The sequence below is a fragment of the Vespa mandarinia genome, chromosome 17 (genome assembly GCF_050613455.1).
Source record: "Vespa mandarinia isolate Hongniang chromosome 17, ASM5061345v1, whole genome shotgun sequence".
Lineage (NCBI taxonomy): Eukaryota > Metazoa > Arthropoda > Insecta > Hymenoptera > Vespidae > Vespa > Vespa mandarinia.
Window position 1 is genome coordinate 2,077,501 of NC_140826.1, and position 7,500 is coordinate 2,085,000.

General features: G+C 25.4%; 1 protein-coding gene across 1 annotated transcript in view; it reads left to right on the plus strand.

The window, feature by feature from the left end:
• Positions 1 to 7,500, plus strand: part of LOC118450387 (uncharacterized) — a 41,785-nt gene that overhangs the window by 21,581 nt on the left and 12,704 nt on the right. The window lies entirely within an intron of this gene.

The following is a 7,500-nucleotide window of genomic DNA, read 5'->3' on the forward strand; positions in this document are numbered from 1 at the left end:
TCTATCTATCTATCTATCTATCTATCTATCTATCTATCTATCTATCTATCTATCTATCTATCTATCTATCTATCTATCTATCTATCTATCAATATTTACATATATATATATATATTCTTTCTATATCTCTATCTGTCTCGTTTCATTCGACAGACTTTATTGTACCGTCACACGTTTCACTCCTACGTGTGACGTGCAATATGAAATCTTTTTTTCTTTTTTTTTTTTCCTTCCTCCGATTAATTTCGAAATGAGAGTATCAGATCTATGCGTAGTACGTGTTTTCATTAACGAAGTGAAGAAACGTAAAATTTGTATCCTTTTCTTTCTTTCTTCCTTTCTTCCTTCCTTCCTTCCATTTTCTCTTTTCTTTTATTTCTTTTATTTTATTTTTATGTTTCCCTTTTTTCTTTTTTTTTTCTTTCTTTTCTCTTCTTTCCTTTTCTTTTCCTCGCATTGCTGCTTAGCACATTAGAATGAAAGAACGTAAATGGGACGTGAAATGAGAGAGAAAGAAAATTTTAATAGTGGTGTGGGAAGGGGAAAATGTTGAATCATAATAGATGGAATTAGACACGTGTCAAATAATCGATAGTAATAATGAGAGAGAGAGAGAGAGAGAGAGAGAGAGAGAGAGGTAATTAATTTAGGAATTTCATAATCCTTAAATGAATTGTAATAATGAATGAAGGAACGTTCTAACTTTTTTTTTTATTTTTATATTTCTTATATCTTTTATTTCATTTTATTCGTTTTATGTTTATTTATTTGATTTATTTTTCTTTTTTTTTTTTTTTTTTTTTTTTTTTCAATTAATTAATATCAAAAGAATGACGGAATGAGAGAAAGAAGAAGAAAGGAAATTCTATTGCGAAGAATCGAATCGTAGTAAAAGGTATAAAGAGACAAGTCAAATAATCAATACTAACAATGAGAGAGGAAGAGAGAGAGAGAGAGAGAGAGAGAAAAGGTAACTTTTAGATCATTGAATGAATTAGAGTATTGAATGAAGGTATTATTTTATTTTTCTCTTTTTTCTTTTTCTTTTTTGTCTCTTTACTTCATTTCGTTTGATTTCATTTGTTTATCTATTTCCCCCTTCCCTTTCTTTTCTCTTTTCTTTCTGTTTCTTTTCTTCTTTTTCTTTCTTTCCTTTTATTCTTTTTTTTTTTTTTTTTGATCAGCATCAGAAAGAATGACGGAGTGAAATGAGAGAAGAAGAAAAAACAATTCTGGCGCGAAATTGAATTGTAATAAAAAGGTATAGAAACAAAGTCAAATATAGTCAATAATAACAATCAGAGTGAGAGAAAGAAAAAGACAGAAAAATAGAGAGAGAGAGAGAGAGAGACCTTTATTCAAGTTTTTTTAAATCATTGAACAAATTGAATAACGCACGAAGAAATGTTCTATCTTTTCGTTCTTTATTTATTTACTCTTTTTTCTCTTCACTTTTCCTTTTGATTTCTTTCCTTTTTTTGTGTTCCTTTTTTGTTTGGATTTGTTACGAAGAAGGAAAGAACGAAAAGAGAGAGAGAGAGAGAGAGAGAGAGAGAGAGAGAGAGAGAAATAGAAATACTAATACGAAAAATTGTATCATACTAAATGTAATAGACGAAAATCAAAAGTCAATAATAACAATGAAAAAGAGGAAAAGATGCAAAGAGAAAGAGAGAGAGAGAGAGAGAGAAAAGTCATAGACTTATTCACATCAATGAATGAGTTTCGTATCGAGCGAAGAAACGTTCTATTTTTTGTTATTTCTTTCTTTTTCTCATTTATTTATTTGTTGTTCATTTTTATTTTTGATTGAATTGAAAAGAATGAAAGAATATAAAAGAGAGAAAGAAATACTAATACGGAAAATTGTAATCGTAGTAAAAGTAATCGACGAAAATCAAATAGTCAATAGTAACAATGAGACAGAGAAAGAGAGAGAGAGAGATAGAGAGAGAGAGAGAAAGATCTATGTTTAGAATTTTCGAATCATTGAACAAATTCAGTAAAGAATGAAGAAATTTTCTATTTTTTATTTTACTCTTTTATTTTTTTTTTTTTTTTTGTTTTTTTTTCTTTGAATATCCAAGAAAGAATGTATAAATGAAAATCACTTAATACGAGAAGTTGAATCGCATTGAATGAAAGAAATGAAAAACAAATATTCAATAATAAGGATGAAAGAGAGAGTGAAAGAGAGAGAGAGAGAGAGAGAGAGAGAGAGAGAGAGAGAGAGAGGAGAGATCTTTATTCAGGAGTTTTGAATCATTGAACGTGTTTAGTAATGAACAAAAGAAACGTTTTATATTTTATTTCCTTTTTATCATTTTTTTATCATTAGTTTTTCTTTCTTCTTTTCATTTCTCTTTTAAATTGACTTAATGTAACGAACGAAAGAAACGTTTTATATTTTATTTTCTTTTTTATCATTATTTTATCATTATTTTTTTTCTATTTCCTTTTTCTTTTCTCTTTTAAATTGACTAATATATATCAGAAAGGAATGAAAAAATGTAAAAAAGAAAATCAATTATTAATGAATAGTTAGATCGTAATAGACGTAATAGATTCAAGTCAAATAATCAAAGGATAAAGAAAAAAAATTAAATAAGACAAAGAAAAAAATGTGAAAAAAAAAAAATCAATTATTAATGAAAAGTTAAATGGTTAATAAACGTAATAGATTCAAGTCAAATAATCAATAGTAACAATGAAAGATTAAAAGAGAAAAAGAGAGAGAGAGAGAGAGAGAGAGAGAGAGAGAGAGAGAGAGAAAGAGAAAGAGAGATAAGCTGTACTCTCGATTTTACAAATTATCGATAATATGTGAATTCTACACAAAGTTTCGAAAGTTTTCGTTTCAAAACGAATGTAAATAAACGAATTTTCGAGAATTGCAGTTTATTATTATCATTTCTTAATTGTCCAATATTAATTAATAATAAGAACGAAATATAATAAGAATGAAATGAAATGAAAGTTAAAAGCGAAAAGCTTTCTTTCGTTATCTGTCAAAAAAGTTAAATGAAGCACACACTCTCTCTCTCTCTTTCTCCCTCTCTTCCTCTCTCTCTCTCTCTCTCTCTCTCTCTCTCTCTCTCTCTCTCTCTCTCTCTCTGTCTCTATCTCTCTTTCTCTCTCTATCTCTCTCTGTCTCTATCTCTCTCTCTATTTTTTTATTTATTTCTTTTTCTTGTTCAAGTCGAATTTTAGTGTTCGGTTGAATCGCATAAATCATTATCGATTTTCTATCTCTATCTCTATCTATCTCTATCTTTATTTCTCTCTATCTATCTATCTGTCTATCTCTCTGTCCATTTGACTTATTATCTATATGTCTCTCTATCTCTTTTCCGATGATCCTAGTCAAACGAGTTCCCGAATTTACGATTCCATAGAATATATATATATTACTTATGTTTAAAAGATTTCATTCACAGTACTTATCGATCTTCTATTATTATTTCGATTTAAAATTTAATTCTGAATTTATATTTATTATCATAATATATGTACGTATATATGTATATACTTATGTGTCTAACGTGTGAATTCGAATTTATATATATGTACACACACACACACACACACACACACACACACACATATATATATATATATACAATAATTATTCATTCTTTCATTCATTTATTCATAATTAAAGTTTAACGAAATTATATTATAGTATTACGATAATCTCTTTAGTGTAATGGTACGAATTTCTAATCAATCGACTCGAATAATAAAAATTTAACCAAATTTTTCTTTTAAACCTAAAAAAGTAATACGATTTTTAATATCACTTAAAAAAAATTATTTTTAATGAAATTATTATTATTATTATCATTATTATTATTATCATTATTACTATTATCACGATCTTACCTGACACTGAAGTTTATCACGAGTCGGTTTGTAATAAAAATACAAAAAAGAAAAAAAGAAAAAAGAAAAAAAAAAGTAAAAAAAAAAAAAAGAAGATACAAAAAGATTTTGTTTCTTTCAATCATAAATGTAATCAATTGAATTACATTAATACATATTTGATTATTACACATAATTATAATTAAAGTTATATTATTACGTTGTCTAATTTGATATTAAGGTTTTTCTAATCAATAGATTTCTAATTAAACGTATATTAATTGTTTATTATGTTAAATCATTCTCCATGTATTTTGTAATATCAATATAACTCCAAATTAATAATAATAATAATAATAATAATAATAATAATAATAATAATAATAATAATAATAATAATAATAATAATGATAATAATACTAATAATAATAATAATAATAATATTAAAAATAATGCTGAATTCGCTACAAAAAGAAAAAAAAAGAAAAAAAAAAAAAGAAAAAAAGAAAAAAGAAAAAATCTCAGGATACCTAAACTTTTACGAAAATGAACGCGTACACACGCACACGCATACGAACACGCATGCACACATACACACACACACAAATACACACATCCTACGTCGTTTATTTCGGCCACCTGTTGAAGGATCCGCATCGAGCAACACTGTAATTTTCTTTGCCTTTCACTAAAACCGTCAACAATCAACACGATCTCTACAAAAATTCTCTATTTTTCTGTACAAAAAAAAAAAAAAAGAAGAAAAAAAGAAAAAAAAAATTCGTGTCTCAAAATTCTTCTGAGACACCTTAAACCTATTGAAATATATCGATAATTCGTATAATACATCGAATGAACGGTTCCTTCTTCTAAACGCTATATAATATAACGAAAATTAGTATTGCAAAAAGAAAGAAAAAAAAAAAAAAAAAAAAGGAGAAGAAATAATTTCAAAAGATTAAACGTATGATACAATATCGATCCTTTTCGATTGATCGACGCCATCGATATTCCATTCGACGACTTCAAACTTCGAGGAGGGCACAATATTTATTTATTTATTTATTTATTTATTTATTCATTTATTCATTTATTAATTTTTTTTTTAATTCAATTTATTTTCGATCCTTTTCACGGAATTAAAAAGAAAGAAAGAAAGAAAAAAAAAAAGAAAAAACAAGAAGAAAAAAAAAAAAAAAGCAGAAAAAGATTCATTTTACCCACTGGACTATCTGTAATTTTTTGATTTCCTTCTTCCGCCTTTTCCTCTTTTCTTTTTCTTTTTTTTTTTTTTTTTTTTTTTTTTGAACGATCGTAACTCGATCGACGAAAGATCTTTTATCGATCGTTATTCGATGATCGAATTTCGATAATTCCTTTGCTCATAAATCTTTAATATTTTTTTCTTTACGTTTTACTTTACTACATTAGGAAAATATGATGGAGATTTGGTTTATATATGTTATTCACGTTATATAAACACAGCACCAAAACGCGAGATATCGAAATTGCGATTGCGGCCGACGCGCGCTGTTTTCCGTCGGCGACTGAAAACGGAAAATTCGTTCGCCTCAAACCTCTCGACGGAGTGTGTCGTCGCGCCGTTTTTCTACGCATGCGTAATCGTTCTCTATACATTCTCTACAATTCCTCCTCCTCCACCTCCTTCACCTCCTCCTCCTCCTCCTCTTCCTCTTCTTCTTAAACTTCTCTCCTCACCATCTTTCCAATGTACCACTGTGATTTTCTACAGGTCCTCTTCTATATCGATTCAATCATAATTTTACTTATTTCCTTCCGTTTTCTTTTATTATTTCTTTTTCATTTCTTTCATTTGTCTTTTCTTTTTCTTTTTTTCTTTTTTTTTTTTTTTTTTTTTTTTTTACTAACGCAAATGATCGTATATAAACTTTTTTTGTTTTATTTTTTAATACAAAAAAAAAAAATATATATATATATATAGAGGCTGTTGATTTTAAAAGTGGGATGAGTCCATTTTTGTTTTTTTTCTTTTTTTTTTTATAAATGAAAACAAATTTTACGTTAATTTGTAATAAGAATTAGTTTTAACTATTTTTCTTTTTTCACAGAATGGAATATATAAATAATAATAATAAAAAAAAATATAGATATATAAATAATAATACTAGAGTATAGATAGATAAATAATAATATAAATAATAATATAAAGATAATATATAAATGAATGAATGTAAATAAATAAAAAAAAAAAAAAATATAAAAAAAAAAATAAAAAATAAAAATACAAAGAAAGAAAAAGAAATTATACATCATTATCATATATTACGTTATATTATACGAATTTTATATTATTATCGTTATGTTACATTATACAAATATAGACTATAATCTTCTACTATTCATTGGCTAATCATAATTTTCTTATTTACTTTCTTTTTCTTTTTTTGTTCCTTCTTTTTTTTTTGACGGAAAACTTGTATATAATATTTTTATTTTTATTGCCTATTTTTTTTTTTTTTTCATATTCGATATAAAGAATATATGAAATGAGAAATATAATATTTTAAATGATATTCCAAGCATTAAAATTATTGGAACGCTTGCGGATAAGTTTTCAAAATTTTTGAATTCATGTATAATTTTTCAAAATATATAATAATAATAATAATAATAATAATAATAATAATAATAATATTATTATTATTATTATACATATATATATAATAATATATTATTATTATATATATGTATATCAATAAACAACAAGCAAGAAAAAAAAAAAATATTCTTAGAAAAATATTCAAAGAAAAATATTCTTAGAAAAAAAATAATTAAATAATATGTCCAATCCAAACAAAAGTTAGCATTATTTTCTTACGAAATAAACCGCTGACAAACTTGTTCACTTTTCAAGGTTTCGAAGTAAAAATAAGACGAAAAGAAAAAAATAAAAAAAAAAAAAAAAACAAAAAGAAAGAAAAAATAGTAAAATAGAAGAAGAAAAAAAAGAAATAAAAATGAAAGAAAAAGAGAGAGAAAGAAAAAAAAAATTTTCTGAGGGGAAGCGGGGTAAGTTGGAGGGAAGACAAAGTAAACTTCAAGAAAAAGATCCAACAAGACAAATATCGAATTATATGATTGGGACGGTGAAACGAACGGTAAAACGTTTTTCCGTCGGATGTTATTTATTGGTCATCTTTAAATAAGATTTTACGATTATTTCCTACCACTGGCATTAGAAATTCTGTCTGGAAATTTCGTCATTTGGGAAATAACTCCTAAACTCGTTTCTACTTTGTAACCTTGATTGCGTAAGAGGTTTATAAAAAGGATAATGAGAAAAATTGTTTTTTTTTTATTTTTTTATTTTTTTTTAATTATTTATAAAAAGACAAAAAGAAAAGAAAAAAAAAAAGAAAGAAAGAGAAAAGAAACAAAATCAGAGAACGAAAATAGCAAAGAACGTAATACGTTTATTCTATTATCTAATCGTTCCTAATCATAATCGTTCCTGTATCTTTTTTCAATACAGCATACATGTATTTGAGGTTATGTTTAATTTTAAATATAAATAAATAAATAAATAAATACATAAATAATTAATTAATTGCATTATTTACACGACAGACGATATTTATTAAAATCGATGTTAAACTT